Source organism: Lupinus angustifolius, chromosome LG04, assembly GCF_001865875.1.
Source record: "Lupinus angustifolius cultivar Tanjil chromosome LG04, LupAngTanjil_v1.0, whole genome shotgun sequence".
Lineage (NCBI taxonomy): Eukaryota > Viridiplantae > Streptophyta > Magnoliopsida > Fabales > Fabaceae > Lupinus > Lupinus angustifolius.
Window position 1 is genome coordinate 19,706,760 of NC_032012.1, and position 11,101 is coordinate 19,717,860.

The 11,101-nt window shown below is 34.0% G+C and overlaps 1 long non-coding RNA gene across 1 annotated transcript in view; it reads left to right on the forward strand.

Moving 5' to 3' along the window:
• Nucleotides 1–11,101, forward strand: part of LOC109346127 — a 19,151-nt gene that overhangs the window by 5,258 nt on the left and 2,792 nt on the right. Inside the window, exon 2 of the long non-coding RNA XR_002107483.1 lies at nt 6,496–6,579. This is a non-coding gene — a long non-coding RNA (uncharacterized LOC109346127). The remainder of the gene's footprint in view (nt 1–6,495; nt 6,580–11,101) is intronic.

Below are 11,101 nucleotides of genomic sequence, written 5' to 3' on the forward strand. Positions count from 1 at the left end.
GACCTGGCTTCCCACATTTAAAGCAGATAAACAGGTTGCCAGAGTCATTCTTAGTGGGTGGCTTAGCATATTGGACCTTTTTGGGGTTCCAATTCTTGTTTCGACTAATGTTCTTAGCCTTATTCCCACTGTAGTTCTAATTCTTGAAGTTAGTGCCAGAAGGCTTTAGAACCACACATAAGAATTTCTTCTTATTGCTATTGTTGGAGACAATCAACACCTCATCTTTCTGATCTTGCTAACGAGTCTCTTCTTCAATACGAAGATGAGTGATAAGAGATTCCAAAGGGATTTCTTTGGTCTTATGCCTCAGAAGGTTTTTGAAGTCCTTCCTGCCATGAGGCAGCTTGTCAATTATGACAGCAACTTAAAATTGCTCATTTAAGGGCATACCATCAGAAATGATTGAAACTCTACTGATTTATCATCAGTCATTTGATACTTGAGGTAGCGGCTAACATCATATTTCTTAGTCCCAGCTTCCTCAGTATCATATTTTTTCTCAAGTGCATACCAAATTAATTTGGCAGACTTGCATGTGCTATAGTAATCATACAGATCATCAGACAACACATTCAGAATGGAGTTCTTACATAAGTAATCACTTTCATTCCAGAGAGCTATTTCAATAGCCAGTTTATCCCTTTCCATTTTTTCAGCCTCATCCGACATCACTAGGATGTCGATTTTCAGATCGTGGGCAACCTTTCTCATAGTGAGGAAAAATTCCATCTTATGTTGCCAACGTTTGAAATTTGTTCCGTCAAACCGAAATGGCTTATTCAGGTCATAGCTGTTCGGTCTAGTAATATTATCTACGAATGCCATTGCAGTCGAAACGTCTTAAAATTGTTGTTACCATAGCTTGCAACAATTCTAAATGTCACGAAATAATACTTACTGGCTGAGTCACGACCAGGTCGCTCTCTTTAAGACGTTTCGTGGCACTGTCCAAAATGTGCAAGCAAACTATCAACCATGTTGTCCCCAGGATAAAACATCCCAGATCTTTGTTATCGAATTCTTAAGTGCCACGAAAAGAAAGGGGGAGAAGGTTGCCGGAAATGCGTCGACGAAATATTAGGGGGCAGAAAAAAAAGTTGAGAGGAAATGCCTTCAACTTGGTGCAAGTTATAATGAAAGGATAAAACCGCTATTTATAACATGAGATTTTTTTCATGTTCCTCATTTCTCCAATGTGGGACTTGAGAGATGTTTTTTTTTTCAAAACTCTTCTATGTGAGACTTAAAAATTGTTTTTTCAAAACTCTTCTATGTAAGACTTTGGTGTTTTTTATATTTCACATTCAAAAGTTCCCACTAATGGTTTTCAACAAATATATGTTCCAACAAACCATGTTCCAACAAAACACTTAGAAAACATGGATACAAAGGTTCATACATGTCAAAAGATTGGTTGAAACAACCTGTATTTATTCAGTCATTTGTTCCAACTTCACTTGTGTATACATCAAACCAAACAGACTTGCCCAAGATATTGTTAATTGACGATATTACTGTTCCAACTCAAGACACCAACCTGTCATATTGAGAAATTACATCTGATAGCTACTTTGACTACATAAAGTATCATGTTATGGGAATTGGAACTTGGAAGGAAACAGTGGTACCTGTGGTGAACAATCATTTGTAAACTCCTTCTGGTCTTGTTAAAAGGGCACATGCTCATAACCTGCAGGTGCATCCATATACCCACTGGAATGAGAAAAAAATTTGTGCCTCAACTTTAATCAAGATCCATATCAAGAGTATGATTACTGGGTCAAGAAGATGAGAGTTGATGGCCTAGTTACAGACTCCACCTTTTAGAGTCAAATTGCTAAAATCTAGGAATTGCATTGTGAGTATAAAAAGTACTTGAGTTCAATGGTGGAGGATTATAGGGACAGGTGGGGGCAGTTGCCCTCCCTGAATTTTTCCCTACTAGAACATATTTGTTGTTCAATAAAATGTGTTGCTCTGTGTGTTATTTGTTGTGATTGATCATATAAATACTTAATTATTAAACTTCTAAATTATAATATACATCTTTCAATCAATCATAACAAATAACACATAGAGTGACATAATTTTTGGAAGAACACATGCACTACATTTACCTACACCCAAATGACGTCTTTATGTATATACTAATTGGACCTCACATATTTCTTTAATTTAATTTTAAGCTTAATAAATAAATATGGTCCAACTTGTGTGTCATTCTAAAAATTATACATAATAGATCTAATTCTTTACACTTAATGAAAGAGATTATGTATGTATTGATAATATATATCTTATGAATGCTTTTAAGTCATTTGATATTGATAATATATATATTTTTGTCTAACAATTATATTATTGGTATCGTTAGTCATTTGATTTTAACAAGCAAGAGAAGATTAGTTTGAGATGTCAATTTCAACATTTTATTATTGGTATCGTTAGTCATTCAAGTTTAAAAAACTTTCAACAATATGTCATTAGTTATATCTTGTTTATCAAATTGTTCGTCTTATCTTAACTATTGTTGTTCAACTAACATAAATATCATTTTTAACAACAAAAACAAGTAAACAAAATTAGGTAGGAAGATAAAAGATGAATTTATTGCAGACAACAAAATGACTAATATTGAAAAGGAAATAACTGAAAATTTTAGTTATAATCTAATAATGTATATTTCTTTATATTTTTTGTTACGGAATTAATTTTAATTATAATTTGCAATCAAATTTTGTTGCCCCTCCTAAAATTTTGATCAAGATCTGCCACTGCCTGAGTTGAAGAACCTCATTAATAACCTGGCTATCCTTTGAAAATGAGAGCTAAATATTGAGGATGGGAACAGGGGAATTAATAAAAAATCAACTCAACAAATAAATACTTTTGAATCAACAAAAATCAAACCAATTAATTAATTAATTTTTGAACCAGAATTACTTAGTTTTGATTTCTCTATTGCACCAAGGGATATGTAGGAGTAAGATAATATCTTGTCACATACAAATACAAAAAATAAAAATGTTTTGTTTTAGTAATCAAAATTTAAATAAATAATTTTATTAAAGGTATAAAAATCCATGTAGTTAGTAAGATATCATTTTAATACGGGCGAACATGATGATAATACCTTCCTCGACCAGTAATCGACTCCCGAACTTAGAATCTTTGTTTAAAAGACCATATTATCCTAATTAGGCATAAAAGAGAGTTTTCTATATTTTAACCGCAAAAAACGTAGTGACGACTCCAAATCAATCAGGAGAGATAGAAACCAAGTTCGCCTCTTCCTAAGTCGCACAGCCAGTTTTCCAACCAAAAATCTGGTCACAAAATTTATTTAAGCTAAAGACCCCAGGCTGGTTATGGTGTAATGTTCTTTTGTACACTTATAATTCTAAAATAGGAAGTCAAAATGGCCTATGGATAAGAAATGATTACACATGACATTATGACGTTTCTGGTTTGAAAAGAATATTTCTTTTATTCCAGGGTTTGCAGTACTAAAACTTATCTCTGTATTGCTATTTTGTTACTTTGTTAGACAATTTTGCATCTTTGTTAAGAGAAATGTTCTCTTCAATATTTGTCATTGGAAATGTTTATGATAAGTATATGGCAATGCATTTTGGTTAGAACCTGTGGTATGTTTCTGATTTCAAAATGTCAAGGTGAACATTAAAGCTTTTGCAAGGCATTTTGAGTAGAAGTTAATCTAACATACACTTTGGCTAATTTCTAGCATATGTGAACGTTTGGAGAAAGATTTTCCTTGATTGAATATTGGCTAAAAGAAAAAGATAATGAAAAGACTTTTTTGAGCCTAGCAAAAAGGAAGTGACTAAAAATCATCTTGAAGAAAGGGAGAATTTCTAGCCAATTAAAAGGAAGTGGTAATGGTGAAACCAACATTAATGTTCTTTTCCTTTGACCACATAATCTTCAAGAGCTTTGGCTATAAATAGGAATGCTCCATGCCATTGTAAGACACACCAAATACTTAGCTTATTGCATATTCTCTCTTCTTGTTCCCTTGTTATAATTGTGTGAAAAATACTTGAGTGAGAGTGAAATTGGGTGTACTTGGATTTTGGAAAGTGAGTGAAACACTTGTAGTTCTCTTTTATCATAGTGGAATAATCCTTGTTGCTCTCCAGCTGTGGACGTGGGCAAATTGCCGAACCACATTAAATTATCGGTGTCATTTTCTCTATTATATTTTCTCCATGGGTCTTTCGCTACAACAAACTAGTATCAGAGCTCGTAGAACTCTAGCATGCTAAGCCGTACGATCTAAAAGAAAATTCTGAGTATGCTCTATATTCGCAGCATTGTCTGATCTTACACACCAGAAAAGAATTGTTCTTATTACTAGAAAAGCATAATAGTGTGAAAGTGCATGTCTTGGAAAGTTCTATCTTAGGAAAGACCTGGTATTTAAACGTGTTTGTTAAGACCTACCTCTCTTTCCTGGGAACTTTCCTGGTGTATGTTCACGGACTACGATATTGTTTTGGTATACGGTTATTATGGCGAATGCTAAATTTGATTTGGAGAAAATGATTTCAACCTCTAGCGATTGAAGATGAAAGCTCTACTAGTTCATCAAGACTTGGGCAGAGCCTTGGAAGGTAGAAACAAGTTACCACAGAGTCTGACTGAGGACGAGAAGGATGAAAACTTGGAAAAAGCACATAGTGCAATTTTGTTGGGTTTGGGAGATGAAGTTCTACGAGAAGTGTTAGATGAAACTACAACTGCTTCATTATGGTTGAAGTTGGAAAGCCTGTACATGACGAAATCACTCACCAACAGGCTATATTTAAAAAAAATAATATATACTCTTGAAATGTAGGAAGGAAAGCCCATAAAATATCATCTACATGAATTTAAAAAAAACTATTCTTGATCTAAAGAATATTGATGTTAAAATTGAAGATGAAGACCAAGCAATTCTTCTACTATGTTCCCTTCCAAGTTCTTATGAGCACTTCATCAACATCATGATGTATGGTCGAGAAGATCTGACCTTAGAGAAGTAAAGGTGGCGTTGCACTCGAAAGAAGTGAAGAAAAGAGTATCAGTTTCGCGATCTGAAGTCTCAGGTGAAAGTCTCTTTGCTAGAGGAAGAACAGAGAGGCGAAATCAATTTGGTGAAAGAGGGAAATCTAGGTTCAAGTCTAAAGCAAAACCTATAAAGTATAAATGCTTTCATTTTCACAAGGAGGGGCATATAAGAAAGAATTATCTAGAGCGCAAAGGCAAGGAAAAGATCTATGAATATGGAGATGCAGCTGTAACAAATGACTATGATAGTGCAGATGCACTAATAGGAATGTTGACAAATGTAAGGCATGTTCCAGAATTGAAGAAAAATCTGATTTCCTTGGGAACACTAGATTCAAAAGGTTATAGTTACAAAGGTGAAGGTGGAGTTATATCTAAAGGCGTTATGGAGAAAATACCCATTGCAGATAATCCAGTGAACATGAAGACGAAGCCAGTTCCAACTACCAAGTTCAGACATTATCTAGACTTGATTAATATTCAGAATCTCTAGTGAGCATGAAGAAAAGTAGCAGGAGAATAACTATGATAGTTTTTTAGCCAAGGTGGAGATTTATTGAATATTGACTAAAAGAAAAAGATGATGAAAAAACTTTCTGGAGCTAAACAAAAAAGAAGTGGCTAAAGATCATCTTGAAGAAAGAGATAATTTCTAGCCAAGTAAAAGGAAGTGACTATGGTGAAACCAACATTAATGTTCTTTTCCTTTGGCCACATAATCTTCAAGAGCTTGACTATAAATAGGAATGATCCATGCCATTGTAAGACACACCAAATACTTAGCTTAGTGCATATTCTCTATTCTTGTTCTCTTGTTATAATTGTGTGAAAAATACTTGAGTGATAGTGAAATTGGGTGTACTTGAGTTTTGGGAAGTGAGTGAAACACTTGTAGTTCTCTTTTATCATAGTGGAATAATCCTTGTTGTTCTTCAGCTGTGGACGTAGGCAAATTGCCGAACCACATTAAATTTTCAGTGTCATTTTCTCTATTATATTTTCTCTATGGCTCTTCCGCTACAACAATTTTTGACAACTACAGTTTTAATGCTCAGGGCTGCATCAAAATTGATACGACGTTTGAAGGGCTTTTTATAAAACTGAGCATTGTTGAGTTTGATGAAACAAATTATATTGACAAGCGCACTGGATTTTGGAACTGTTTGTTTTATAACCTATATAATTAACGGAAAGTAATAACATACAAGTCACTTCCTATATAAAATAAATAAAACCAACTAGCTTTTTGTTTCCTCCTTTTGCCTCTACTTGCTTTAATTATATTTTTTGAGGTTTATAATTGGTGACATAGTCTAGTTTTACTTTTTGAGCTTTTCTGTTTCTCCCATTATACTAGTTGAAATGAAGTCTCCTGCCTATTCCTTTTGCTCCTGACAAGAAATTGTTTATCTTTTAATGCAGAAACGGGATGACAATTCCCTACAACATGGTCATTCAGAGAAAGTAGCTTCATATTATGATGACTTATTGACTCTGGAGGTAATTGTGATAAATATATTATTCTATTTCTAAGTTGTAACCCTCTCTTGCAGTCTTGCATCTTTAGGGGATGAAGTATTCAGATATATTTTCTGGATTATAAACACTTTAAGCTTCAGTACTTAATTAGTTTCACCACTTAATGTAACTAAGGCTTTGCTTTTGTATAAACTCTTCAGGTTAGCAAAAGATTTAATGTTCACTTTAACCCAAAAAAAATGAAGCTTATTAATATGTGTTTTAAATTGTGCAATTGTCGTACCATTTATGGAGTAAGTAAATGAGATAAAATCTAAGTGATTTACTACTTGAAATGTAGTAATTATTTTGTTGATTTGTAACATGAGTTTTTAAATAGTGAGTTTGGAGATTTCATAAAAAAGAGTTCAAGGGGAAGGAGACCTTCAACTACATATATAGAGAAGAGAGTCAATAAAGAATTTGTTGATTGCTTTCGGAGGAGGCGTGAGATGGTAGTAACACTATCATGTTACTTTTTATTTATTTAGAAAAACTCAATTTTGAATTAATTTGTCACTCATAAAAGGAAGGATGAAACATTTATAAATGAAGCGACAATGATTGTAGCGGTATGTTCAATCTAATTAAGTAATCTTGTTTGCATGCATTGAATTTTAATCTTCAAATTTTTACAATTGGTAATATTTTTGCATGCATGTAGGAACAAATTCAAGAGGCTTTGACTCAAATCAACATTGATGAATCTAAAGTTTCTCCTCATGATTCAGTTGGTAGAGTGATGGGACCAGATCACTCTAGGAGAGTGCTAACCATGGGTATAGGAGTAGTTCTTACGAATACGTATAGGAATACAAGACTTCGAGTTTCTGATTTGAGCCACTCTTCATCATTTGTTGCCGCATCTCCATCTTCTAACGATTGGCAAGAGAGATCCAACCATTTGGAATCAGGATTTAAGTCCTACATCATTATGAAAGAATGAGGGATCCCTAGAGAAATAGTACCATTTTTTGCCTAGAGAATTGATGCTATTTTTTGCTTCATCCATTTGTTGTTGTTTGCTTTGGATGTATTTTGAGATTTTTAGGCAATTTAGAGTTAATAGTAAACTTTTATCATAGAAGACCAATTTATTTTTTGACAATGGCTTTTGATAAAAATGGGTTACAAAAACATGTTTTTCTTTATATTTTGATTGGTTGGTAGAACAATTTGATATCCAAAAACAATTGTTATTACTTTCTAATAAAGATATCTAAATCCCAAAGAGAATGTTTGGGTAGTGAAACTTCTTTATTAGTCAAATATGAAAACATGGTGGAAGCAACAATATTCTACTAAACTAGGAAGAATTGATTGAGTTGAAGAATTTTGCTTGCATAAGCACACCTCAAGTACTTCGAAAATTTAATTAAATTGTCTATCTACAAATTCTCAATATTATTTTGCCTACATGTTGTTGTTAAATTATACATGCTTAGTTAGTGTATATAATGATGCCGAAATTATCAATGCTTTTTTTTATTGTTCCAACTAAATGTTTTTATTTTATTATTTTAGGAAAATGATGATGCAAGTATACCTCATACACCTTTAGGTGCAAGAGGATCATATGTTGCTAATAACATTTAGGATATTTGTTATGTAGTTTGTTTTTAAAGTGTCATATGAGACTACGTTTAGTTGTTTTGAGATTTTATGGTGTATTTGGATTTATAATAAAGAATGAATTATAACTCTTTCAACTATGTTACGCTACTTTGGTTATTTGCAATGAAATTTTATTATTCCTAAGAAAATTTGTATTTAATATTGTATATTTAAATAATAATTATAAATTAATGAGATTAAAGCTGTGAAAACTATGAAATTAAATTGATGTTGAAAATATAAAACCTCTTCAAAAACACTTTTGGTTGTCATAATCGTTACGGTTTTTGAAAACTCCCCTAGTTATATTGTAGAGGTTAAAAACCTCCGCTTATAGCATAAAAAACTTTCACTAAATAAAAATTATGTTGTAGTGAATGGAGGCACACAACTTGCCACACCTTACCTAGAATTGGCTCTAATCATCATCCTATGATGTTGTGCTACTCTAATGCTTTTTCCAATAAGCAAGTCCCTTTTAGGTTCCATAAAATGAGGCTGCAACATCCTCACTTGAAAAGAGTTGTTGAGGAAACCTGGAATCTAGAGGTTGTTGGCTACCCAATGTTTATTCTATCTAAAAAACTTAAGATTTTAAAGAATGGATTGATAGCATGGAATATAGATGCGTTTGGAAACATTCATCATACGGTTCAAAATGTGATGGCCTCGGTTGAGACTATTCAACAAAGTATCAATGATTTGGGTAAGGACCATGCCCTCTTGGATCAGTAAGATTTTGCTCAAAAAGAGCTTATGCATGCTTTAAAATTGAAGAAGAATTCTGGAGCAAAAAGTCAAGACTAAATTGGCACACGAGTTGGGATAGAAACACTAGCTATTTTCACAAAATTGTAAAAGTCAGACATGCTACAAAATCTATGAGTTTTCTAAGCAATGGTGAGAATATATTGTTGGACCATCATGACATTGTCAATCATGTTCTGTCCTACTTCACTGATTTGTATGACTCAAAGAACTGCACTCAACCTAACAAACTTATGCATTATGTGATTCGTAAATTCATCATAGAGGGGGACATTCACATGCTACCCAAGATTCCTTTTCCCAAAGAGATCAAGGTTGTAGTTTTTACAATGAATGATGATGAGGATGTTAGAATTTCTGACAATTTATGGGTCACAAATATAATTCTATAATTGTGTTATGGCCATTATGTAATTAGCCAAAATATAAAATGATCTTAAGTAATTAATTTGGTGGCTAAGGGCATATGTGTCATGAAATAATAATAAGTGTAGATACCTTCAGGCAATTTCTGATTTGATGAAGGGACTGAATCAAAATTATTGCAACTAAAATAGCAACCACTACGGGTTACTTTTATGGGTTATGGTCCCCATTTGTAGAGCAACAGGTTTTCAAGTGTAAGGTTAAGGAGAATAAGGGTTGATTAGGATAGTGTTATCCATAAGGACAAACACTATCAAGTCATCCACATATAAGGAACCATAGGGTTACATCTCCTAAGGCTAAACATCACTCTCCCTAACACACACTTTCAAGAAACTAAGGTATTATCTCATTCCCCTCTAGAGAGAACTAAAGGAAAACCGTAAGGCGCTCTATCATCTGGAAGATCATCGCACCCTCATACCTTCAAGATCCCGGAAATGGCTCAACAAGGTATGTTCTTCTTCTTCACCATGAACTCATTTGGGGTTTCTTCGGTCTGGACCATGGATGTTCCATTTGGGTGTATGTATGGGCATACACATTCGGTTGTGGGAACAAAGCCATGGTCATAAGGACTTCCGCATTCACTATATGGATTTCGGATGGAGAAGGAATTTCTCCAACAAACAGGAGTACCGCCTACCCTGCTGGTTTGATTGAAGATGTCTTGGTTCGGGTTGGTGAACTTATTTTTCTGACTGATTTTTATATTCGTGATATGGAAGAGAGATCCTTTCGTAATTCCTATCATTTTGGGGAGGCCATTTTTAGAACAGCCTGAACCAAGATAGATGTCCATGTTGGAACATTATCTATGGAGTTTGGTGATATTGTGACAGAAATCGCACTTTTCATGTTCTACTGCAGTGCTCTCGCTCAAGCGAGAGGAAACAGAGGCAAATCGCCTTTAATTGGGCTCAAGCGAGATTTGGCTCGCCCGAGCGAGATTCGGCTCACCCAAGCGGGAATTTTTTTTTTCATTTATTATTTTTGGGACTTCAGTATCTTTGTGCATTGATTTTAATGTTGTTTGGTTGTCCATTAAGGTTGTCTGTTATTTCAAGTGAGCCAAATGAAGTGAAATGTCGCCAAAGTGACCTCTTTCATGGATATAACTCATGAGGAACATTGGATGTAAGTGTGTGTGGTCATTCATACGAGTATTAGCTGGCCCAAAGGAAAGTTAATATTTGGCCGAAGATCATACACACCTGTGATGATAAACATGTCATAATTCTAAAGTTTTATACGTGTGACTGATGAATCAATCCAAAGAGGGATTCGTCAGTTGACATGCCTTATTATGAATGTTTGATCATTACAACAAGAGTACCACTTGCAGTTGATATCACTGTCCAAAGACTTGATATTGATGGTGCACTAGGTATCTTGATTTAGATATACATTGTTTTGAGCACAATGATAATTTTGGGCTGTGAGCATATTTTAATATTTTGTCTTTTGTTTCAATCAGCTACATCAATTGCTTCTATATCTGCAAATTTGAATTCGGTTCCGGCCCTTAATGGTGAAAATTTTAAGGATTGGAAAGAGAACATGGAAATTGTTCTTGGCTGCATGGATCTGGACTATGCATTAAGGGTAGAGCAACCCCCTTCTCCTTTGGAATATAGTTCCTCTGAAGAAAGGAAGGATTATGAGACGTGGGATCGCTCTAATCGCATGAGTCTAATGATCA